This window comes from Lissotriton vulgaris, chromosome 6 (assembly GCF_964263255.1).
Source record: "Lissotriton vulgaris chromosome 6, aLisVul1.2, whole genome shotgun sequence".
NCBI classification, from domain to species: Eukaryota; Metazoa; Chordata; class Amphibia; order Caudata; family Salamandridae; genus Lissotriton; species Lissotriton vulgaris.
Genome location: NC_141694.1, coordinates 1,177,866,221 through 1,177,892,685, shown reverse-complemented (window position 1 = coordinate 1,177,892,685; position 26,465 = coordinate 1,177,866,221).

The window sequence follows — 26,465 nt, the reverse complement described above, 5'->3', positions numbered from 1 at the left end:
AAGAGGCAAGAGAAGTGCAGAAAGAAGCAACAGAGATGTAGAAATAGGGAAGAGGGGTGGAGAAAGATGCAAGAGGGAAAGAGAGAGAAGCAAGAGAGGTGCAGAAAGAAACAAAAGAAGCGCAGAAACAAGGAACAGATGTGCAGAAAGAGGCAAAAGGAGTGCAGAAAGAGATAAGAGAGGTGCAGAAAGAGACACAAGGGATGAAGAAAAAGGCATGAGGGTTACAGAAAGAAACAAAAAAAGTGAAGAAAGAAGGAACAGAGGTACGGAAAGAAGGGAAGAGAGGTGCAGAAAGAGGAAAGAGGGTGCACAAAGAAGCAAGTGAGGTAGAGAAAGAGGCAACAGAGGTACAGAAAGAAGCATGAAAAGTGCAGAAACAGGCTAGAGAGGTACAGAAAGAGGCTAGAGAGGTACAGAAAGAGGCAATAAAAGTGAAGAAAGAAGCAAAATAGGTACATAAAGAGGCAGGAGAACTGCAGAAAAAGGCATGAGAGGTGCCGGAAGAGGCAGGAAAGGTACACAAAGAGGCAAAAGTGTTACAGAAAGAGGCAAAAGGTGCTCAGAAAGAAGCAAGAGAAGTGGGGAAAAAAGCAACAGAGGTGCTGAAAGAGGAAATAGGAGTACAGAAAGACGGAAGAGGGGTGCAGAAAGAGGCCCAAGGGGTTGCACAAAGAAGCAAGAGAGGTGCAGAACGAAGCAAGAGAGGTGCAGAAATAGGGATGAGGGATGGAAAAAGAGGCAAGTGAAGTGCAGAAAGAGGCAAGAGATGTGAAGAAACAGGCAAGAGAAGTGCATAAAGAGGCAAGAGAATTGTAGAAAGAAGCAACAGAGGTATAGAAAGAAGCAACAGAGGTGCAGAAAGAGACAAGACGAGAACAGAAAGAGGGAAGAGGAGTGAAGAGAGATACACAAGGTTTGTAGAAAGAAGGGAAAGAGGTACAGAATGAGGCTAGAGAATTGCAGAAAAAAGCAACAGATGCAGGAAGAGGGAGGAGGGGTGGAGAAATAGGCATAGGGGTGCAGAAAGAAGCAAGAGAGGTTCAGAAAGAAACAAAAGTGCAGAAAGAAGCAACAGAGGTACAAAAAGAACCAAGAGGAGTGCAAAAAGAGGGAAGAGGGGTGTAGAAGGAGGCACAAGGGTTGCAGAAATAAGGGCCAAAGGTGTAGAAAGAAGCAAGAGAAGTGCAGAAAGAAGCAACAGAGTTGCAGAACGAAGGATGAGGGGTGGACAAAGAGGCAAGAGAAGTGCAGAAAGAAGCAACAGAGATGTAGAAATAGGGAAGAAGGGTGGAGAAAGACGCAAGAGGGAAGGAGAGAGAGGTTAGAGAGGTACAGAAAGAAACAAAAGAAGTGCAGAAACAAGGAACAGATGTGCAGAAAGAGGCAAAAGGAGTGCAGAAAGAGATAAGAGAGGTGCAGAAAGAGACACAAGGGATGCAGAAAGAGGCATGAGGGTTACAGAAAGAAACAAAAGAAGTGAAGAAAGAAGGAACAGAGGTACGGAAAGAAGGGAAGAGAGGTGCAGAAAGCGGTAAGAGGAGTGCAGAAAGAGGCAAGAGGAGTGCACAAACAAGCAAGTGAGGTACAGAAAGAGACACCAGAGGTACAGAAAGAAGCATGAAAAGTGCAGAAAGAAGCAACAGAGGTACAGAAAGAGGCTATAGAGGTACAGAAAGAAACAAGAAAAGTGAATAAAGAAGCAAAGGAGGTGCATAAAGAGGCAGGAGAACTTAAGAAAAAGGCAAGAGAGGTGCAGCAAGAGGCAAGAAAGGTACACAAAGAGGCAAAAGTGTTACAGAAAGAGGCAGGCGGTGCTCAGAAAGAAGCAAGAGAATTGGGGAAAAAAGCAACAGAGGTGCTGAAAGAGGCAATAGGAGTACAAAAAGAAGGAAGAGGGGTGCAGAAAGAGGCACGAGGTGTTGTAAAAAGAAGCAAGACAGGTGCAGAAATAAGCAAGAGAAGTGCATATAGAAGCAACAGAGATGCAGAAAGGGGGAAGTGGGTTGAGAAAGAGGCAAAAGGATACAGAAAGAAACAAGAGAGGTGCAGAGAGAAGGAACAGAGATGCAGAAAGAGGCAACAGGGGTGCAGAAAGAGGAATAATGTGTGCAGAAAGAGGCATAAGGAGTGCAAAAACAGGGTAGAGGGATGCAGAAAGAGACATGAGGGTGCAGAAAGAAGCAAGAGAAGTGCAGAAAGAAGCAACAGATGTGCAGAAGGAGGGAGGAGGGTTGGAGAAAGAAAGAAACATGAGAGGGGAGAAAGAAGCAACAATGTACAGAAAGAGGGAAGAGAGATTGAGAAAGAGGCAAGAAGGGTGCAGAAAGAAGCAAGAGAGTTGCAGAAAGTAACAAAAGAAGTGCAGAAAGAAGGAACAGAGGTGCAGAAGGAGGCGAGGAGTGCAGAAAGAGAAGAGGGGTACAGAAAGAGGTACAAGGGGTGTAGAAAGAAGCAAGAGAGCTACATAAAGACACAAGATACGTATAGAAAAAAGCAACAGAGATGGAGAAAGAGGGAAGAAAGGTGGAGAAAGAGGCAAGAGAAGTACAGAAGGAAGCAACAGACATGCAGAAAGGGGGAAGAGGGGTGGAGAAAGAGGCAAGAGGGGTGCAGAAAGTAGAAGAGATGTGCAGAAAGAAGCTACAGAAGTGCAGAAACAGAAAAAAGGTGCAGAAAGAAGCAACAGAATTATAGAAAGAGGCAAGAGAAGTGCACAAAGAAGCCAGAGTGGCTTGCACACCATTAATACCTATTTAACACCCACATGTAACAATAAGTGACATGTGACCATTCTAGGTTTACAAAGGACTTTCCACCACTCTGTAACACTTTCCTCTGTATTTTTGGTAACGATTGATCTGTTTGAGCTAGAAACAAGGCTTTTTTTGTTCAAATCTACAGATGAGGCAGCAGATGATGAATGATGTGGCTAATGTGGAAAATGTATAATTGTGCAAAAGTTGGTGCAGCCAAACTGTCGCGTAATTCCACTGACCCTGCTCATACATCTGACTAGGTCCAGAAGTGCTCCTCAGTGATTCCTTCTTTTTTGTCTCATTTAGTTCATAGTTTAGCTTCTATGGAAATGAGGAAGACTAAACCTGAGGTTGCTACTCCACAACACAGACTACCATACCACATAATTACTCTCCATAACTCAAAATCCCACTCTACATAATTCCTATAAAAGAAATACCACATACTTTCTGTCCACATAATTTCACTGCACACTTACCACATAATTTCACTACACACAACTAACATCCAATCCACTCCGAAAAACATAATTAAAAAAGTGTTACATTTACATCGCCAATAGCTCTAAGTTTTGCAAATGCGGAACCTGTTACATTGCAAACATTTCTGTAACTACAAGTCGCGTTTGAAGAGTGGTGGAGAAAGGGTGCTGGGCCTCCGACCAGCGCTCAGGAATTCCATTGCGTAGGAGTTACAGGACGTACCAGGGGGCTTCTTGGCCCCCATAGTCCCGCAGGAGTAAATTGGAGTTCATCCCCCATCCTGTACTCTGCCAGGAGGCGCGTTTGCAGAGTGGTGGAGAAAGGGGCCATGGCCTCTGAAGACGTCTTCGCAATCCCACTGTTTGGGACTTACTGGAGGCAACAAGAGGGGTAGTTTGCCCCCAAGGACATCCTTAGAGGCCAACTGCTCCTCCTGTTACCTCCAGTAAGTCCCACACAGCAGGATTGCTAAGTTATCATAGCAGGCCATGCCCCCTTTCCCTACCACTCTGCAAACGCACTTCCTGGTGCACTCTTGGATGGGGATTAAAGTCCTTCTCGCTGCTGGGGGTTCTTAGGGGACAACTAGCCTACCTGATATCTCCAGTATGCCCCAGATAGTGGGATTGCTGAAAGTTGGACACAGAACATGCGCCCTTTCTCCACCACTCTGCAAATGGCCCGCCTGGCTTGTTCTAAGTTGGGGAATAAAGTCCCCTTGAATACTGAGGGTCCCTGGGGGCCAACTAGCCCACCAGGTACCTCCATTAAGTCCCACACAGCTGGATTGCTGAGAGTGGTCGGAGGCAACACCCCTTTTTACACCACTTTGCAAACATGCCTCCTGGCACACTGCTATTTGGGGGATGTAGCCCACTTTAGTCCTGAGGTCCTCAGGATGCAAGAGGACCTCATCGCCCCACCAGCAGTACGCTAGGAGGCGCGTTTGCAGAGTGGTGTAAAAAGGGGTGTGGCCTTGGACAACTTAGAACAAGCTAGAGAGGGGGCTGGGCCTCTGGCAAGATGCTAGCTTTAAAAAAAAATCTTTGAAGGGTGCTCTGTGGGCCCCCTTCTTTCAATATGTTTTGGCCCAGGGGACCCCATCTCCTGGGGCATGGCCACAAATACATTTTTGAAAGGGGACCACGTGGCCCCCATCCTGAGGCATTTATCTGCCCCAGGGACCCCAACCCGTGCTTCATTTTTGTTATTGCCGAGGGGGGCCACGTGGCTCCCCCTCCGCTGACACTTAGCTCCCCTTGTGCAAAACCAATCTGCTTTGTTTTTTAAAAGTAAGAGCAGGTTTCCTGCTCGGCTTCCAAAAAACAAAGCAGGGTTTGCTATGGCAGGGCGGGAACGATGCTCCGCCCTGCCATAGCAAACGGCAATTTCCCAGAGGTGGGCACACCAGGACAATGCAGGACCCAGCCCTGGGGGTGGCAGTACCCAGGGCCATCAAGGGCTCAAAGAGGTGGTGGTCCCTGGAGCAGTGTGGGGGGCTTGAGCCCCCCACCCTTAAATTTTGAATATAGCCCCTGGGAGGTGGCGGTCCCCAGGGTTGCTGGGAGCTGCATAGCCCCGCATTTCAATCAGGTAGGCCTGGGGAGGTGGTGATCCCCGGGGCTTGGGGGGCCCATGAGGCCCCACCACATAATTAGGAATGCCCCAGGGAGGTGGTGGTCCCCAGTGCAGCATGGGGGGGCAGTAGATCCTCACACACATTTTTTAATGAAAACCCCCCCACCATAATTTACAATTGCCCTGGGACCTGGCCCAACCGGGGGCTTGAAACAAACCAGAAGCCCGCACTTCATTTTTAAATATCATTTCGGACAGATTTGCACACCCAGCACGAGTTTGGCCCTGGGGGTCCTTTTCGGACCCCATGATCAGGCCTAGGGGGTCAGGGTGCTTCTACCCTGCCTCCTTTTCTTGTTTTTCACCTTTATTTTACTGTCTTCTTGTGACTCGGATCTACTGAGTCACAAGATGGCTGCCAACTTCCTAGTTTGGAGTGTTGGCAGCCAATCAGAAGTCAGCTCATGCTCGGGAGGAGTCGTTACTCCTCCTCGGTGCTCAGATATCAATAGTTTTATATTTTGAATTTCTCAGGAACTACTGAATGGATTTACACCAATTAAAAAAAGGTCTCTTTCTGAACCAAGAGCGAAGTTGTTGCCAAATTTGGTGTAATTCCGTTCAGCAGTTCGGGCTGTAGCCTTTTCCAATTTTTCCTATGGCATTTAACATGGGGAAAATGCATTTTGGGACCCCCTTTTTTCTTGGCCCCCACTTGACAAATCACCCTGAAACTTTTAAGACAAGAGCTGACTGGAGCAGCTTGGGAAGATTCAAAATTTCGGGAAGATTCATCAAACGGCGCCAAAGATATTGGCAAATCAAAAAATGCTTTTCCCATGGATAATAGGTCCTAACTATTACTACCTACTGGTGGCTGTCAGTAGGTAATATATATATAGGAGGCACATTTGCAGAGTGGTGGGGAAAGTGGGCATGGCATTTGTCCACCTCTCAGCAATCCCACTGTGTGGGGCTTACTGGAAGTAAGATGTAGGCTAGTTGGCCCCTAAGAATCCCCAGTAGCAGAGGTTACTTTAATCCCCAGCCTAGAGCACACCAGGAAGTGCATGTGAGGAGTGGTGGGGAAATGGGGCGTGGCCTGCTATGACAACTTAGCAATCCTGCTGTATGGGACTTACTGAAGGTAATAGGAGGAGCAGTTGGCCTCTAAGGATGTCCTTGGGGGCCAACTACCCCTCTCGTAAGTCCTACACAGCAGAATTTCTGATCGCTGGTTGGAGGCCCAGCAGCATTTCTCCACCACTCTGCAAACGCAACTAGTAGATGAAGAAGTGTTTGCAATGTAATAGGTTTCACATTTGCAAAAGTTAGAGCTATTGGCGATGTAAATGTAAAAGTTTTTTACTAATGTTTTTGGGAGTGGAGAGGACGTACATTGTGTGTAGTGGAATTATGTGGTAATTTGTGTGATGTGAAATTTTGTGAATAGAAAGTATGTAGTATTTATTTTATAGGAATTATTTCGAGTGGTATTATGTATTATGGAGAGTAATTACATGGTATGGTAGTCTGTGTTGTGGAGTGGCAGCCTCAGGTTTAGTCTTCCTCGTTTCCATAGAAGCTAAACTAGGAACTCAGAGAGACAAACAAAAGAAGGAATCACTGATGAGCACTTGTGGACCTAGTCAGAGGTATGACCAGGGCCACTGGAATAATGCGACTGTTTGGCTGCACCGATTTTTGCACAAATATACATTTTCTGCTTTAGCCACATAATTCATCATCTGCTCCCTGATCTGCAGATTTGAAAAATGCAGCAACAAGTGTTACAGCGCGGTGGGAGGCCCTTTGCAAACCTAGAATTGTCACCTGTTATTTATTGCTAAATGTGGGTGTTAAATCGGTACTAATGGTATGCAAGCCACTCTTGCTTCCTTCTGTGCCTCTCTTGCCTCTTTCTGCATTTCTGTTGCTTCTTTCTACACAGTTCTTTCTTTTTCTGCACTTCTCTTGCCTCTTTCTGCAAATCTCTTCTACTTTCTGTACCTCTCTTCCCTCTTTCTGCACATGTTGCCTCTTTCTGCACCTTATTTGCTTCTTTCTATACCCCTCTTGCCTCTTTTTGCACCCTTCTTCCCTCTTTCTCTACCCCTCTTATGTCTTTCAGCATCATTTTTGCCTCTTTCTGCACCTTTGCTCCTTCTTTCTACACTCCTTTTGTTTCTTTCTGCACCTGTCTTGCTTCTTTTTAAACCCCTCTTGCCACTCTCTCCATCCCTCCTCCCTCTTTATGCATTTCTCTTGCTTCTTTCTGCACCTCACTTGCCTCTTTCTGCACCTCTATTGCCTCTTTCTGCATTTCCCTTGCCTCCTTCTGCACTTCACTTGCCTCTTTCTGTAACTCTCTTGCTTCTTTCAGTACCTCTCTTGCCTCATTCGGCACCTCACTTTCCTCTTTCTGCACCACTCGTGTCTCTTTTTGCACCCTGTGTACCTCTTTCAGCCCTTCTGTTGCTTCTTTCTGCAGTTCTCTTCCTCTTTCTGCACCCCTCCTGTCGGTTTCTGTACCCCTTTGTCTGTTTCTGTACCCCTCCTCCCTCTTTGTGTAACTCTCTTCACTCTTTTCATACCTCTCTTTCCTCTTTCTGCACCACTCTTGCCTCTTTTGTTACCTCTGTTCTTTTTTTCTTCACCTCTTGTCTATTTTTTCACCATTTGTGCCTCTTTCAGCACCTCTGTTGCTTCTTTCTGCAGTTCTCTTCCTCTTTCTCCACCCCTCCTGCCTCTTTTTCCACCTCTGTAGGTTCTTTCTGCACCTCTTTTGCTTCGTTCTGCACTTCACTTGCCTATTTCTGTACCCCTCTTGCCTCTTTCTGCTCCTCTGTTAGTTCTTTTTAAACTGCTCTGGCTTCTTCCTGCACCTCTGTTCCAAATTTCTGCATCCCTCTTGCCTTTTTCTACACCCCTCTTCCCTCTTTCTGTACCATTCTTGCCTCAGTCTGCCCACCTGTTCCCTCTTTCTGTACCCCTTTTTGCCTGTTTCTGTAACTCTCTTGCCTCTTTCTGTAGTTCTCTTGCCTCCTTCTGCCCCTTACTTGCCTCTTTATGTAACGCTGTAGGTTCTTTCTGCACTGCTCTGGCTTCTTACTGCACCTCCCTTTCAAATTTCTGCATTCCTGTTGCCTTTTTCTGCACCTCTCTTCCCTCTTTCTGCACCCCTTTTACCTCTTTCTACAACTCTCTTGCCTCTCTCTGCAGTTCTCTTGCCTCCTTCTGCACCTGTGTGGCTTCTTTCTGCACTTCTCTTTCCTCTTTCTGCACCCCTGTTGCTTCATTCTATACTTTCCATGATTCTTTCTGCACCTGTCTTGCTTCTGTGTTGTGTACGTGACTTCAGTCATTCTGATATGTCAAGATTACAATTATACATAGCTGTCTACATGCACATGGACCACACATTGCAGCCTATTCTAAGACATGCATGCATCTGTGGTAGTCATTATGATTGGCATAGTTTGTATGTGTGACAACATAAGTGACTGTCAAATTGCACATTGCTGTAATGTCTGCTACTGTTTGAAATGCTTGAAACACACATCTAAATGAACTTCAGGCATCCAGTACTTGTTAAATATATTTTGGATGATGCAAACAAAGTAAAGGCTTGACAACAGATTTGTACTTTAGTTATTCTTCACATAGATTTGCAGATGTGCACAATTTATACACACAGCTGCAAAGCCAGTCATGTGGATAATTCATGGTGATAGTGGGACACAATGGGGATTTACATATTCTGACAATGTTAGCAAATTGTGTAGATTTTTCATTTGATTTATCATTTCTGCACCATAAGTGGAATACATTCTTATATGTCGAACTGAACAGTTTGTGTCCGGCACAATTTCACATCAGTCTAGTGTGACAGCGCTACACAGCTTGAAGCTAGGTGCCTAACAATATGATGGCTGGACAGGTGACACACCAACCATTTTATGTGAGTATGCAGTAAGTCATGTTTCAGCCTCTGCAGGCGACATGAGCTTGTGGTAGCACCACTGTTGTTGTTGGCAGAAATCTATGCACCAGAATGCTGAATGTGTCAGCCTGGTGCACATTATGTAGGGGGTCAACAAAGCACACAAAGCCATCTGGAAACATGTTGTAGAACAAGAGTCCAAGGTGGATAGGACATTGTTGGATGGCCACAACAAAGCAGTGCTTTACACAGTGCACTACTTACAACAGCCTGACGTACAATGCCAGTAAGCACATACAGTGCACATTTAATTGACTCAACACTGTATTATTTGTATTTGACCCATATTGTCATACACAGGTGCTGCAGTGTTTATGCAAACTTTCTTTGATGGATAAGCCTGCATCTTCCTCAACCCTGTGTGCACTAGCAGTGGACATTGATGCAGCATGAACCACACTTAGCTGTTGGCAAACTCTGGCATGCCAGATGTAGACCCATTGCGGACAGGAGATGCAGAAATGGTGCATTGTGTAGGGTGAACAATTAAGGTGCACATGATCATGTACAAAGGGTACTCTATAGTGCATGGCACACACCAACACAACAATGGGTTGACAGAGGAGACATCCTATTTTGTCCTGCACCTTTTCACATCATCATGCATGATGTTTTTGTGCAAAGCATTAGTTGGTGAAGGTGAGGCACCTAACCTTGTTAAATCTTGTAAGTCAGGGTACCTGTGACTGTGTAGCTTAGAGTACCCATTTGCATATCCAGCACATGTGGTTCCCCCAGCATTCTCAGAATGCCCAGCTGTGCCCATGGTTGCGTAGATCCAAAACGCGGCCTCAGGAGTGTCGTCCCTTCGACGCACTCGTGAATGATTTGTTCATAGCATTTGTTCAATAAAGGTCATTGCAAGTAGTCATAGATGCTGCAATTACGTTTATTTTCTTGCTCTTGATTTGTGTTATTCTTTCATAATACGTTTCAAAAATATTCATTACAATTGTGCCCAATGCATTTCGGGCGTTAGCCCTTCATCAGGGGACTTGGGAGTCCTGCGAAATAATACAAGAGAACTGTAGTTCCATATAACAAGCGTTACATTAAAGTAAAACTGACGTGTTCATTGGTCATGCATGTGGGGTTCTAGAGTGGCGATGGGGAGGATTCGGAGAGACGGTTACGGTCATCAGAATAAATTGCCCGTGAATTTAACTGCTTGTGACAAATCGGTGAATAGATGGGTCAATACGCCGGTGGTGGTGGGGTCGTGATTCATTCAAAAGGAACTGGGTGTTCCTTATGTGCTGTGTCTGTGAATTAACGCGTTAAGCAAGTGAATGGATGGTTCCAAAGGTGCTTGGTGCCGGTCGTGTTCTATATCCGTGAGTTAACGCTTTGAACAAAAAAGTGCGACGTGCAATATTAACAGCTAAAACCGATGGTTCTAACCTGTGATATACGGGCTCTCCGTGCGCTGTGTAGAGCTGTTCGGAGAAAAAGATTGATTGTAAAAAAGACATTCTGCCACGTGGATCAGTTTTTTTTATTTACCTTTCACTTAGCAGTTATGTGAACATCTGAAGATATAAACCAAATATACAAGATTTTTGCGTAGTGATCTTTTAATTCACAAAGTAACATTCAGTGTTTTATTTAAAGATAAATATATGTGATGGCATCTTTGTTTATTGTGATTATGGAAATACATTCTGGTGATTTGATCCCTCCTTGCTGTTTCAGCAGCAGAAACTGTGGAGTGTCTAGTATCTGCCTCTTCGTCCTGGCCAACCTCTGGATTGTCCTGCTCCTCCTGGTCTTCATCCAATGGCGTGTTTGTGAAATGAAATGAAATGAAATGAAAACGGGATTTCTAAAGCACATGGCTGCCCGGGGGCGTCCCAGCGCTTGTCGGTACACACTTATTGTACAGAATGCAGCATGCCCTTATGATCTTGCATAAAAGTACAATAGTCTACCCCCGACATATCTAGGCACTGAAATCTTGATACCAGTGCAATGTTGTAGTCTCTCTGAGCCTGTGTTTGTGTCACTTTGATGGGCATCCTCAGCAATGGTGAGAGTGTATATCAATGATCACCTGAAACAGATAATGGAGAGATGTGTCCATTAGTATCTGTGCTTGCTGTGATTGCAGAGTGCTTTTTTTGGGGTGTGTGCATTGTACAACTTTGTACTTTCTGGTTTGCCATGAGGAGCTTCAGACAATTGACCAGCATCACTGAAATTAACTTGCCTATACTTGACAGCCAACACATCACCATGTTGTCATTGTCTGGGTCCTCTGTCTTACCTCCATATTGTGAATGTCAGGACGTATGTTTCACTAAAAAAGAAATTGTAGTTTCATTACACGCCTGTTACACTAAGTGAACCTCTCCTTTGCACATATTTTATAGGGTGCACAATTGGCACATGTGCCTGCTGAAACATCCACCTTAGCTTTTTGATGATTACTATGTTGGAACATCACCTAGATACCTCATTGGGAGTGATTGTGCTGAGGGGAGGTGAGAGCGAAAATCCTTGACTGCTAATTGTTGAACTCATTGTGGACTCTTTACATCCATCTTGCCACCAAGGTGGGTCATTGTTTAAGTGACAGCAGCACTACTACCTGGTGCACTTAACCTACTGGGACATGTGAAGACAACATACAGATTCATTGATGTTCTTGTGCATGAGTTGACTTTATCTCTGCACATATGCATGTTGGAGTAATACCTTTCAATATTGCCAAGTGTGTGTCGGTTCACAATCTACACACGTTGCAATTTCAGAATTTGTGCATCAGATTGCTACACCCCACCTGGATAGTCATAAGCATGCACAACATGTAGTGAGTTTGTGATTTGGATTGTTTATATGTTCTTCCTATGCAGGCCCCATTCTGCAACGACACACACTGATGTTTAATCAACTTTGGTGAACATTTGTGTGCAGTTGGTGCTCCCCTCATGCACACTCCTCGCAAACCCATGATACAGGAACACCTGCTGCAAGGTGCATGGCTGGCTATCTTTTTGCATGTCAGGTAATTGTGCACCATCATGTGTGAGAGCAGGGTGATCTGTCATCTTGCTTTACATATGGCAGATGTGTTTATTTCAAGATGCATGTAGCACAGCCGAAGCATATGTTGTGTCATTTGCTGCATTGATTAATTTGAATTTTTGTCTGATGAGTTCAGCAAAATCTATATTCCAAGGGTGCCTTAGTATTTTGTGTGAGATTTTCTAGGCTACCCACCTGTTGGTCTGTATAACATATGCCTTGCATATTTGCATTGGGTGCTTGTGTATATTGTTTGGACCTCTTCCAAGGTATTTCATATTTCATCAGCTATATGTGCATTCTCACATATTTGAGCTACATGCTTGTGTACTTGAGGTGTGTGGCATGTTCATTTTGTACTTACCAACAATCAGTCCATTTCCATATGTGTCATTCTCAAACCGCTGGTTGGTGATCGATTGGCGAAAGATGTAAGAGTCATGCACACTCCCAGGAAACTTAGCGACAACAATGATGATCAGGCCCAGGTGGTCCACAATTGCATGAACATTCATTGAGTGTGTGTGCTTCCTGTTCATGTATATATTTGCAGTGTCTGCAGGAGGCACAAGCAGAACATGGGTGCAGTCAATTGCCCCAACACATGTGGAAACCCAGCAATGTCATAGAAGCCTTGCTTGTTGTCAAGTTGTTCTTGCGCAGTTTTGGGGTACCGTAGGTGCTGCGGCGTCAGGCCGACGATGGCATCCAAGACAATCAGGAGGAACCTTGGGAAGGCTGAATGTGAGACTCCACCCACTCTGGCAGTGGTTGTTTGGAAGGTACCAGAGGCCAACATGTGCAGCACTGCAAGTAGCTTTGTCTGTGGAGGGATGTTTGTGACCAGGGAGAGCTAAATATCATTTTAAATCCCAACACTCCTGAATTGGTTATGGTTATGGATGAGGGTGAAATAATCGGTGTAGAAATATTTAAGCATTTCCCAGAGGTATATTCCGGTGCAATGGGGAAGCTCAGGAATTTTGAGCACATCATTATTTTAAAAAAAGATGCATGTCCCAAAATACATAAAGCAAGGTATATTCCAATTTCTCTCAGAACGGAACTAGAAAGGGAATTGGAGAAGTTGGTTAAGGCTGACATAATTGAACTCATTGAGTCCTCAGAATGGATTTCTCTGATTGGGGTTGCAAGACAGAGTAATGGTAAAATAAGATGATGAATTGACTCTGCCACTTAAATAACAACATTGTGGTACACAAATGTTCTCTTCATGAGATATCGGAAATATTAGCTTTGGTGAAGGGTTTTGGATGCTTTTCTACAATTGATCTTTCAGGATGACATTTTTGTGTTTGGAAAGGACCGTAGTAAGCATTATAAGATTTTGGATGAGGTCTTAACTATTTTGAAAGAAAGTGGTCTGACCGAGGAGCACACCCGATCAATACGGATGAAGTTTGATCCTTCCTCAGGTTTGTGTAGTTTTATGAAAAATTCATCAAAGGTTTTACAATAAAGTTTTTAACATTAGATACTTGTTGAAGTGTAGGGGAAAAGTTATTAGGACAGATGCTTGCAGGAAAGAATTCAAAAACATAAAAAAGGCTATCAAGGAAGCACTTATTTTGAAACGTTTTGATCCTGATTTGAGTAATGTGATCACTGTAGATGCAATTAGCTAAGGGTAAGGTGGAGTACTTTCTCAGATTACATCAGAAGGAAACGAGAACATTATTGCTGATGCATTCCGTGCACTATCCTCCCCTCAAGAATGATTTTCAGTGATAGAAAAATAAACTTTTGCTTGTACCTGGGCCTTGAATAATTTTAGGTCATGTATTTGGAGTAAGCATTGCAAAGACTATTTCGACCACAAGCCTTTAGTTAAAATACTTACCACTGACGGTTTATTCAAAGCTTGTGCCAGGATACCAACAATATCCATAAGGCGTCAAGCCTTTATATAACTAGTGAATATGTACCTGGAAAGAAAAATGTGCTGGCAGATTTTTGTTTCTCATATGCCTACTGAGTTACAAGAATGTCAAGAAAACGAGTGGGAGGATTTCCATATTGCATTAGTGCATGATTACAGTATAAGACCAGTGGAAGAAGTAGAATAGAAAATACAATGCTCTTTAGATTGCAATGTGCAGCAGCTTATTGTCTTTGTACAGCAGGGTTGGCCAGTGAAGCCCCAAATAGTGAAGGATTTGAAAGCTTTTCGGGAACTGAGGAATGATCTGTTGGTTATACAAGGTACTGTGTATAGAGGTGACAAAGTAATTCCTCCTTCTCTTTTTCATGCTAAAATTGTGAAGTTGCTTAATGAAGGGCAGGCAGGCATTGTTAAAGCAATACAAAGACTCAAACCCTTGTCCCTGCTCTCAGGCAGGTTGCTCCCCACGCCGCCCCAGCACCACCTGTGCGTCGCTGCCCCTGAGCCCGCTGCTGCCGCTGTTGCAGTTTCTAGTCTGCTGCTCTTGCGCTCGCTCTGCCCCTTTGCACTGCTACACTGCTATTGTGCCTTGTACTTTTGCACTGTTCTTCTAGTGTGGTATTATTCACCTGTTTTCTTTTCCCCTTTTGTACTGTTGTGTCTTGTACTGTTGCACTGTTTCTTTTTAGTGCTGTATTAATCACCTTTTTATCCTTCTTTTTACTGTTGTGCCCTTGCCTTCTGTTTTTCCCCAACCCACTATTCCTGCTTGTTTTCCCACCGCTGCATCCCCTGCGGCCCCGCCCCCTGCTCGTCCATTCTCCGCCATCTCCTGCCTCCCAGCTGCTCCTCCCCCCGACCTCGCCTTACATGGCAGCCACTACGCGGCCGCGACGCTGGCGCACCGAAAGCACGCCTAAGGTAAGCCTGTCTGTACCCGTCCGTGCCTGGACCGCGCCCTGCGCCAGAACCCCGAAACGCAAGCAAGGACCCTTCACCTGCCGGAACTACGGCTTCACCAGCATCCGATATGCAAATCCACCCACTGGGAAAGAACCCAACCACCTCAGATGCATCCTTCTCAACACCCGTTCCGCCCGTAAATACGCCATTGAAATCTGGGACCTACTTGACTCAACCTCACCAGATGTCGCCTTCCTGATGGAGACCTGGCTGAACCCCACCTCGGCACCCGACATAGCCATCCCGGACGGCTACAATATCACCCGCAGGGACAGCAACAATGGAGTAGGAGGAGGAATCGCCATCGTCCACAGGAACACTCTCAGAGTCTCGACCAACACCGACAACACCCTCAGCACTGTCGAACACCTGCACTTCCAGATCCACACCAATCCCAACACCACCCTCAGAGGAACCCTCGTCTACAGACCCCCCCGGACCCCGACCACAGTTCAGGGTCTCCATTGCCAACTTCGTCAGAACACACACCCTCGCCTCCACAGACTACATCCTTCTCAGGGACCTGAACTTCCACCTTGAGAACAACAACGACTGCAACTCTACCACCCTGATTGACAACCTCACCAACCTCGGACTCCGACAACTCACCACAATGCCCACCCACTCCACCGGTCACACGCTTGACCCCATCATCTCCGCAAGATCCTGCATCTCCTTCAACCACACCACCCAACTCCAGTGGACCGACCACCGCTGCATCCACTTCACCTTCTGGAAACCTACCACGCACCACCACACCCAAGAGAACCCCGTCGCTGCTGGAGCAAAGTCACTGAAGACCAGCTAACCACCACCCTCGCCCGGAGCCCACCCGCCGACCCCACCGACCACGACACCGCCACCCGCAACCTCAGACAATGGATCGATGACTGCGCCAACACCTTCCCCCCGCTCAAGAAACCCTCTAACAGACACACCAGCAAGAAAGCCAGCTGGTTCACTGAAGACCTCCGGCCTCCAAACAAACCTGCCGAAAGCTAGAGAAAAAATGGCACCATGAACAGACACCGGACAGCTACGTAGCCCACAAGAACACCACCCGCAAACACCATCACCTCATCAGATTCACCAAAAGGGCCTAATTCAAAGACTGCCTAGACAACAATGCACACAACAGCAAAGAGCTCTTCAACATCGTGATGGAACTCTCCAACCCCAGCCCCAACACCAACGACATCCCACCTTCGCAAGACCTGTGTAGCTCCCTAGCCACCTTCTTCCATTGCAAGATCGCTGACATCCACGACAGCTTCAATGTCACGATCGCCCCAACAACCACTGAGACCTCCATCCCCATGGCCACCATCCCCACCGACCCCCTGCTCGCCTGGACCAACATATACGATGACAACACCATCAAAATCATGAACACCATCCACTCAGGATCTCCGTCAGACCCATGTCCACACCACATCTTCAATAAAGCCAGTACCACCATCACACCCCACCTCCAGAAAGCCATCAACATCTACTTCAAGACAGCGACCTTCCCGGAGAGCTGGAAGCACGCCAAGATCAACGCCTTACTCAAGAAGCCCAATGCTGACCCCAAGGACCTCAAGAACTTCCGCCCCATCTCCCTGCTCCCGTTTCTGACGAAGGTCATCGAGAAGACCGTCAACAGACAACTGACCCGCTACCTCGAGGAGAATAGCATCCTGGACCCATTCCAGTCCGGGTTCAGCAGCAACCACAGCACCGAAACTACCCTCATCACCGCCACCGATGACATCAGGGCCCTGCTGGACAACGGAGACACCGCGGCCCTCATCCTCCTGGATCTGTCAGCTGCCTTTGACACTCTCTGCCACCACACCCTACGCACACGCCTCCATGATGCTGGGATCCAAGACAAAGCTCTGGACTGGACAACCTCCTTCCTCTCCGGCAGCACCTAGGGCGTCCGCCTCCCCCCTTTCTGCTCCGAAGCCACCGAGATCATCTGTGGCATACCCCAGGGCTCATCCCTCAGCCCAACATTGTTCAACATCTACATGGCACCGCTCACCCACGTTGCCCTACTGCATGACCTCAACATCATCTCCTATGCCGACGACACCCACCTGATCCTCTCCCTCACCAAGGACCCCCTCACCGCCAAAACCAACCTCCACGAAGGAATGAAAGCCGTTGATGAGTGGATGAAGAACAGCCGACTGAAGCTAAACTCGGGCAAGACGGAAGTTCTCATCCTCTGCTCCACCACCTCGGCCTGGGACGACTCCTGGTGGCTGACCACACTGGGAACAGCTCCGACACCCATGACCATGCACGCAACCTAGGGTTCATCCTCGACTCTACTCTCTCCATGACCAACGCTGTCTCGTTCTCCTGCTTCAACACTGTCTGCATGCTCCACAAGATCTATGGGTGTATTCCCACTGAAAGAAGAAGAACAGTCACCCAGGTCCTCGTCAGCAGCAGGTTGGACTATGGAAATGCCCTCTACGCAGGAGCCTCAGCCAAACTCCTGAAACTACTCCAGCGCATTCAAAAAGCCTCTACTCACCTGATCCTCGGCATCCCTCACCGCAGTCTCATTATCCCCCACCAGAGAGACCTGCACTGGCTCCCAGTCAACAAGAGAATCACCTTCAAGCTCCTCACCCACGCACACAAGGCACTCCAACACACTGGACCAGCAAACCTCAACAGATGACTGAGCTTCTACACCCCCAACCGCCAGCTCCACTCTGCCGACCTTACCCTCGCCAAGTTGCCCGCATACGAAGAGCAACCTCCAGCAGCTGATTGTTCTCCCGCCTTGCCGCCAAGACCTGGAACACCCTCCCCATCCTCCTACAGCAGACCCAGGACCAGCTAACCTAAGGAAGACTTCTGAAGACCTGGCTATTCGAGCAGTAGCAGCATCCCCCCCACCCCCCAGCGCCTTGGGACCCTCACGGGTAAGTAATGCGCTCTAACAATTTCCTGATTGATTGATATAGGTGGCCTGATATTGGCATGTGAACTGAAAGAATAGTGAGGAAATGTGTGTGCTGTGCAAATTCAGATAAGTCTCTCAAAACCTTGAGTCCTAAATGTGTGAACCCATGATTCCAAGTAAACCATGGCAAACAATGGGTATTGACATTATGGGCCCCATTGGTTCCAAGGCTAAGTACACCATCTCACTTGTTGATGTGCTTTCCAGGTGACTGTAATCAAAATTGTTAAAAAAACAGATGCTGAGGAAGTGCTTAAGTTTCTTGACAGAGTTTTCGTGGATGATGGAATGCCTGCACAGATTATCAGTGATAATGGGGTACAGTTCATGTTGAAATTAGCTAAAGAATATTTCAGTAAGATTGGTGTTAAGCATAGGAGTAATTCCTGTATAATTCCAGTGGGAATTGCAGGATTGAGAGTTCTCAAGAATGCAATTGAACTAGCTATCAAGAATGGCAGTGATTGGGAGATGCAAGTGTTTAAGACTCTGTGGATAGATAGAACTACCAACCATGAGGCTTGGGAAACTTCACCTTTTTAAGTTATGAGGGGTAGAGGAGCCAGGACTAAATGTAATCCTGAGTGGTTGATTCAGAATGAAGATTCTGCCTCATAGGTGGAGAAGATAAGGGAGAATATTTGCCTAACCACCTTAAGTACAAACAGATGTTTTATCTCAAGAGAGGGAATGATAATGTCGATGTTGGAGTTGATATGTGGGTCAAAGTTAAGAAACCTAGGAAGGTTACTAAGAGTGGAAGCCAATTTTCTGATCCCTTGAAAGTTATAAAGGTTTTAAGGAATGCTGTGCTGTTGAGTGATGGTAAAGTATGGAACCTCAGGCCCATTGCTGTTTTAAAAAGTGATTATTTTTCCAGGACTAATGATGGTAGCAGTGGTATATCTAACTTTGATTTTGGTGAAGATCTGGTTCAGGAGAATGGTAATGATGTTGACGTATGTTACAGTAATGATCTCAGAGAGGAGGATGTGCAATTGAAGGAAGAGTAGGTAATGAGGAGGAAACACAGGAAAGTGGAGGCATGGTTGAATCTGATTTGTTGAATGAAGAGGCTGTGGCATCTAAGAATGCTGAGTAAAAGAATGGTGGAGAAATACAGTAGATACACATTTTGGGGACAACAGGAGAATTCAGGTTCAACCCAGGTGGATGTCTGATTTTGTTTGTGAGACAAATTCCACTGAGTGAATTTAGTTTTGCAGTTTTATTAGTCTATTATAGAGAGGAACATGTGATTTGATCATTACATAAGCCCCTAGTGTGGGGGTTATTGTTTATAAAAAAATACACCTTCAATGGAATCTCTTATACCAGCCCTGGCTTGGGCTGATCACTTCTATAACATTTTTAACCTGGATGTAAGGAAATTACCCTGATTAATAAGGAACAGGTAACTTGCAAATATGAGTATTTTATCCAAATTAGTGAAACTATTGAGGTAAAGGATGTAAGCTCTGCCATACTTCCTGGGAAGGCACCAGGGCTAGATGGTGTGCCACTAGACTTGTACCAAGATAATATAGCCTTTTGAGCCCCACTGTTAACCAATGTTATCAGGGCTGATATAAAGGGGAAACGTGTACAATCTTGGAAGTAAGCAGTGGTAGTTACCATCTTTACAAAAGGGAACAGGTACTCTCCATGTTCGTATCGTCCAATCTCTCTCCTAGACAGGTCTCTTAAAATATTAGGCAGAATTTTGGCTGCCAATTTAGAGGCCTAGATAGAGGAGAAATAGACCTTGTCTAGAGTGCAATATGATACCCACCCAGGGTTGGGCACTGTGGAGCAGTCCTTGAACCTCCCAATAAGAACTGGGAGTATATCAAGACCAGGAGAGGTTAAATTCAGTTAGCATTTATGGACCTCCTTTGACTTTGACATGGTTAACAGAGTGAAGCTTTGGCCCATTATGGAGGGTTTGGGGATTGAGTAGGCCTTGATTGATCTACCCCGTCGGATGCATTGCGTTACGGCGGTTAGGATCAGCTATGGGGCAGAGGGTGAATGCTTGCCCATCATTAAATCCTCATCAGGGGCCCCATCAGGGGCCCTCCAAGGCTGTGAATTGGCTCATTTGCTTTTTCTCATCTATGTAAATGGACTAGAACAATGTTTTTGAAATACAATGAAAGATCTACTGCAAATGAAATCATGTGCATTATCAGGTTTACTTTATGTGGATGCTATCGTTTTAATCTTGAGAATGGCAAATGGTCTGCAACTCCTTCTTGAGACATTTGATACTTTTATGGGTGATTTGGACCTTGAAACATATCTCATTAAATGATTTGCCATTAGAATTGGTCCAGAAAACGCTAAAAATAGGACATTTCATTTAAGAGGGGTGGTTATAAATAAAGTGATAACTTTTACATATTTAGGTTTTCCTTTTGACTAAAATTTAAATTGGGACAGTTTATATAACACTAGGGCAAAACAGTGCCAGAGAACCATATAGGCAGTATTTAGCTTTGCACACAGACTGGGTCACAAACCTGTGAAATAGTTAACTTTTATAAAAGTAAGTGTGTTTTTATTAGCAAACTTTGGAGCAAATGTTTGGGGTATAAATGTGCTAAGCAATTACAGCTGTCTCAAAACACACATTTTGTTGTGTAGACTTCTGGCTGTACCTCAATCACACCCTCCTTTATGTGTAATTCTGAAGTAGGGTGGATCCCATGGTGTATAGGATTACACTGAGCCCTTCCCTTCTCTGGCTAAGGATCTGAGGGCAATCTGGAAGCCGACTTCACAAGGTAACTGTAGGAATTTTGTCTTTCTTTAGCCAATGCAATAGAGATCCCCTGGATAAACTATCTTAAAAGTGGCTTAGTAGATTTGCCCGGCCAGAGTTTTTTCATAATCTAGTCAATATAGAGGCATGGGCAAAGAAGCAGGGAAAAGACCTGTTTCTGGAGAGTCGAGCCAGGCTTCATCGGGAAGACTTTGAGAAATTAGATTTCAGTATAAACAACAGTTTTATCTGGGAAGTGTTTTTAACATTAAGCATAGGTTTTATCTCACTAGATTTCATTGTAATACTGATCACCTCTTAGTGGCATTTCCAAGATAGGTTGATAGAAATGCTTTGCTTCCAACTTGCTCCTGCAAGTTGGAAGCAAGTTGGAAGCTCCTGAAATCAAGGTTTGAACCTTGATTTCAACACATATAAGCATGTGCACAAAATCAGTCTTATGAGCTAGCACCCCTAAAACACTTTAAAATCCCATGAGCCTGAATCACAAGGCCATGCACTACTGTAATCTGAGGTTCAAGGTCTTAAATGTACTCTGTATGCCTGGCCGCTGTCCAAGAGTGCATACATGTACATAGTAAATGCCACGCAAGTGGTGGGGAGACCTAGGTGGAGAGAAACAAGGCATCGTTTTTCTTGTTAGCCCTGTGAGTTTATGAATACTTATAACCTCTGAGGGCTGTGAGCATTAACCAACTGTCATCTGAGCTTTTCTATCTTGGATGTGGCTTGATTTTCACTGCAAGAAAGGGGTGGACTAACTCTTCAACTGCTTTGTGATTCCGCATACCATTACTCCTCAAGTCGAAACAACAACTTGCGGAGGGGGGGGGGGGTGTTGGATTTAAAATCCAACACCTGTCCTATGGTCCACATAGACTGGAGTTGGAATAGTAAATGATACTATTCCAACATCCATCGCCCCCCTCCGCAAGTCATTGTTCGGACTTGCGGAGTAATGGTATGCGGAATCACAATGCTGTTGTTGTAACGACCGCATTGTGATTCCATGCGGGAAAAAAGACTGCAGGAAATAGAACTATATTCATCTGGAACTGGCCCAGGGTATAGGTGCCCGGCCCTTTTTATTGTCAGGGTCACTTGACCTGTGATACCTGTGACTGATGGGTGTATGATGGTAGTATAAGCCAGTCTTCGGGGAGTGGCTGGTACAAAACCACAATTAGGAACACTAGAACAGTGACCAACCAGTCACTATATCCCTCGCAAACTTTATTAAAAATGGAACAAGTCCAACCTGTGAGAAAGAACAAAACAACAGAAAACTTCACAGAGCCTATAAGGCTGCTTTCCAGACAGGATGGATGGATCCTGTCCTGTGTGGAAGTCTATACACAATGTCTATATACACTGTTTGCTGTGATGGTGCATGTGAAGCGATAGTGAAGTGGGTGGATGTTACATTTTCAAAAGACATCCCAGCTCCATGAACATCAAGCCTCCTAAGATGGATGACATACTGGTCATTGTTGATGAGTACTCCTGAAATGATGCAGTGCTTCCAGCTGCATGATGGTGGAGTAAACTCTGACATCCGTCTCTCACCAGGATTCCTTTCTCCGACCTCTGACCCTGCTTGCAGGCAGGTCGCCTCCACGCCGGTGCTTGCCACCTGCTTGCTGCACTTGTTCTGAGCCTGTTTTCTTGCCTTTTCCCCCTGCCCGTGCGCCAGCTCCCCTGCCCTCCTTCGCTCCCGTTCAGGCCCTTCCCGCTGCTGCTTCACTGTGGCTCCGCCCCCTACACACCCATTGGCCTCCCCGCTCCCGCCTCCCAGCTGCTCCTCCCTCCCAAGCCTCCTCTTAGGCAGGCCGAACAGCGGTAGCAGGAGCGACCTCTGACCCTGCTTACACGCAGGTTGCCCCCACGCCGCTGCTCGCCACCTGCTTGCTGCCCCGTGTTCTGAGCCTGTTTTCTCGCCTTTTCCCCCTGCCTTTGCGCCAGCTCCCCCCCAACCCATCCGCTCCCGTCTCAGGCCCTTCCCGCTGCTGCTTCACTGCGGCCCCACCCGCCTACATACCCATTGGCCTACCCGCTCCCGCCTCCCAGCTGATCCTCCCTCCCAAAGCCTCCTTATGCAGGCCAAGAAGCGGATGCCCCTGGACCGCGCCCAGAGCCAGAACCCCAGGACACCAGAATCCACAACGACGCCAGCACCCTGGGCTCACTCAACACCGGCCGAAACCACACCTGCTTCCAAGCCACCCTGAAATGGACCCACAGACCCTTCTCCTGCCACACCTGCAGCTTCACCTGCGACCGAATCTCCAAAGTCTGGACCCAATCACCTCTGCTGCATACTCCTCAACATCCGCTCCGCACGCAAACACGCCATCGAGCTATGGGATCTGCTCAACACCTCCTCCCAGATGTGGCCTTCCTGACCCAGACCTGGTGGAACATCTCCTCGGGGGGGCCAACATTGCCATAGCCATCCCGGACGGCTACAAGATCAACTGCAGGGACCGCGCCAATGGAATCGGAGGAGGAATAGCCATCATCCACAAGTCAACCCTCAAGGTCGCCACCCATGCAGATGACACCCTCAACACCACCAAACACCTACACTTCTGGATCTACACCGACCCCAAAACCACCTTTAGAGGAACACTCATCTACAGACCCCCTGGATCCCGGGCTCAGTTCAGCGACTCCATCGCGGACCTCGTTAGCTCCCACGCACTCGCCTCCATGGACTACATCCTCCTCGTGGACCTGAACTTCCACCTCGAGAACAACAACTATGCCAACTCCGCCACCCTGATTGACAACCTCGGCCTCAGATAACTCTACACCGCACCCACCCACTCCGCCGACCACACGCTTGACCCCGTCTTCTCGACAAGCTCTCACGTCACCTTCGATCACACCACCAAACTCCACTGGATCGACCACCGCTGCATCCATTTCACCTTCAAGAAACCAACCACCGCACGACCGCACCCAACAGCTGCCTCGCAGCAAAGTCACCAAAGACCAGCTGATCACCTCCCTCGCCAAGAACCCACCCACTGACCCCACCAACCCAGACACCGCAGCCCGCACCCTCAGACAGTGGATCAACGACTGCGCCAACACCCTCACCCCGCTCAATAAACCCTCCAACAGCCACGCCAACAAGAAAGCCACCTGGTTCACCAACGAGCTCCAGGCCTCCTAACGTGCATGCCGGAAATTGGAGAAGACATGGCTACACGAACGCCCACCGGACAACCACGCAGTCTATAGGACGCCACCCGCAGACACCACCACCTCATCAGATTAGCCAAAAGATCCTCCTTCAGAGACCGCTTGGGTAACATGCATGCGACAGCAAAGAGCTCTTCAGCATTGTAAAGGAACTCTCCAATCCCAGCGTCAACGCCAACGACATCCCGCCCTCACAAGAACTGTGTGACTCTCTAGCCATCTTCTTCCACCGCAAGATCGCTGACATCCACGACAGCTTCAACACCACGACAGCCCGACTATGCCAGACTCCACCCCCCCCCTGTGAACACCACCAGTGCCAACCGCCTGACACCCTGGTCCAATGTCAACGACAACGAGACAGGCAAGGTCATGAACTCCATCCACTCAGGATCTCCGTCTGACCCATGCCCACACCAAGTATTCAACAAAGCAGATGTTGCCATCGCAACCCAACTACAGAAGGTCATCAACATTTCCTTCGAAACAGTGACATTCCTGGAAAGCTGGAAGCACACCGAAATCAACGCCCTCCTCAAGGTGCCCAAAGCGGACCCCAAAGTACCTCAAGCACTTCCGACCCATCTCCCTGCTCCAGTTCCCGGCAGTTCCCGGCAAAGGTCATTGAAAAAATCGTCAACATGCAACTGGCCCGGCACCTGGAAGACAACAACATCCTGGACCCGTCCCAGTCCGGATTCAGATGAAACCACAGCACTGAGACAGCCTCATCGCCGCCACAGACGACATCAGGCGCCAACTAGACAAAGGCGAAACATCAGCCTTCATCCTCCTGGACCTGTCAGCCGCCTTCGACACGGTCTGCCATCGCACTCTAAAGACACGCCTCCTAGAAGTCGGAATCCAAGAGAAGGCCCTTAACTGGACCACGTCCCTCCTCTTCGGAAGAACCCAGTGCGTCCGCCTTCCACCCTTCCGATCCGAAGCCACCGACATCATCTGCGGCAACCCCAGGGCTTTGAGCAGTAGCAGCTTTTCCCCCTCCCCTCAGCGGCTTGGGACCCTTATAGGTAAGTAGCGCGCTTTACAAGGCTTCCACAGGACTGTGTGGACTTCGCCGTGCCACTACAACACCACACTTATAGGCCCCTGGGGGAATTGCTATGAGTCCTACCTTCAATTCACTCGGTCCGCATTGAGGGTAGTTGTTTCCAGATTGGATTACTCCTGCCATCCAGACTCTGGTGCACCAGTCTTTGGGTAACCAGCTTCCGACAAGAGATCTTGGTACTTCCTGAGACTTGTGGGGGAGCTGCTGTATATGCATCTCTCGTGTTGGGATTCCTCTCTCACCAGAAATTCCTAAGACCCTTGCCACTGGATCGCCAAGGTCTTTTTTTGGATTGATCGGATCCTCTTCTAGACCCCACAACTGAGGTCATCACAGGATGTCTGAGCAGGACCACAATCCAGTCTCACGTGCGACCCCCAAGGGGGTATGGTACAAATGGTTCCACTGGCTTTAGGTTTGCTTGGTGTAATCAAAGACTTCTAGACAGTCAGCCTCTCATGGTGCCATGGATACCTCACTGACCACTGGGTGTTACATAGGTGTAGTTCTTTACTCAAGATGTCCATCAGCTCCTGAGTTGTTGTTAGAGATGCACTTGAACTCAACAATACTCATGTTATGTGGTATGCCAGGGGTCTACTCCACACTATTCTTCTTTATTTCTTCAATTCTTCCTCTGATTTAGACTTGTGGCCTCAGGCCACTTCTACACTTCATCTTCTTCCTCTTCACGACACAGTCTGGTCCTGTCTCATCTTACTCTCTTTCTTTTTCTGACTTCTGACTAGGCCTCTCATTGTGACATGCAGTTCACATGGGTCTCCCTGACATGTCCTATCCCTAGGACTATGCTTTCTCTTCATCCAGTGACCAGACCTCTCGTTGTGACCTTCTTCATTTCACAACCTCTTCCAGGTCTCCTTCCTTAAATGTCTTAGAAATCTTCTCTCTGACCTCTCACAGGTCATCTCCTCCAACCTCTCACAGGTCATCTTCTCCAACCTCTCACAGGTCATCCTTTCTGACCTCTCACCGATCATCCTCTCTGACCTCTCACTGGTCATCCACACCAACCTCTCACAGGTCATCCTCTCAGATCTCTTGTAGGTCTCTTCTCCAACCTCTCACAGGTCATCCTCTCTGACTTCTCGCATGTTTCTTCTCCAACCTGTCACAGGTCATCCTCTCTGACCTCTCACAGGTCTCTTCTCTGACTTTTTGCAGGTCTCTTCTTTGACCTCTCGCAGGTATCTTCTCTGACCTTTTGTAGGTCTCCTCTTCGACATCTCACAGGTCTCTTCTCTGGCCTCTCACAAGTTTCCTCTTCGACTTCTCGCAGGTCTCTTCTCTTGAGGATGCACTCCTTGAGCCTTAAGGCTACGCTGACATGGCACTCCCTTCAGCCTCCAATTAGGCAGGCTTTGCTTGGTCTCTCACACCCTGCAACGACATAGGCCCTCTGCCTCACAGGGCTGTCACTCTCAGGCTCCATCCTTTACTGTTGGCTTCTCTGACACAGTCTTAGGCACACTTCTGACTTTTGCACCTTTGGTCATTCACCCCAGCAGATGATGGGGAATGTCACAAACCTAATGAGCACCAGAATTTGTTATAGGGAATATATAGTTGGCGCATTATTCACGGGATGCCGCAGTGAAATGTGAATTGTCGAACGTTGTACTGACTGAACAGTCTATTCGGTATTATGGAAATCTATGATAAAACCAATAAAAAAACATTTTAAAAAAGTTTGAATAAA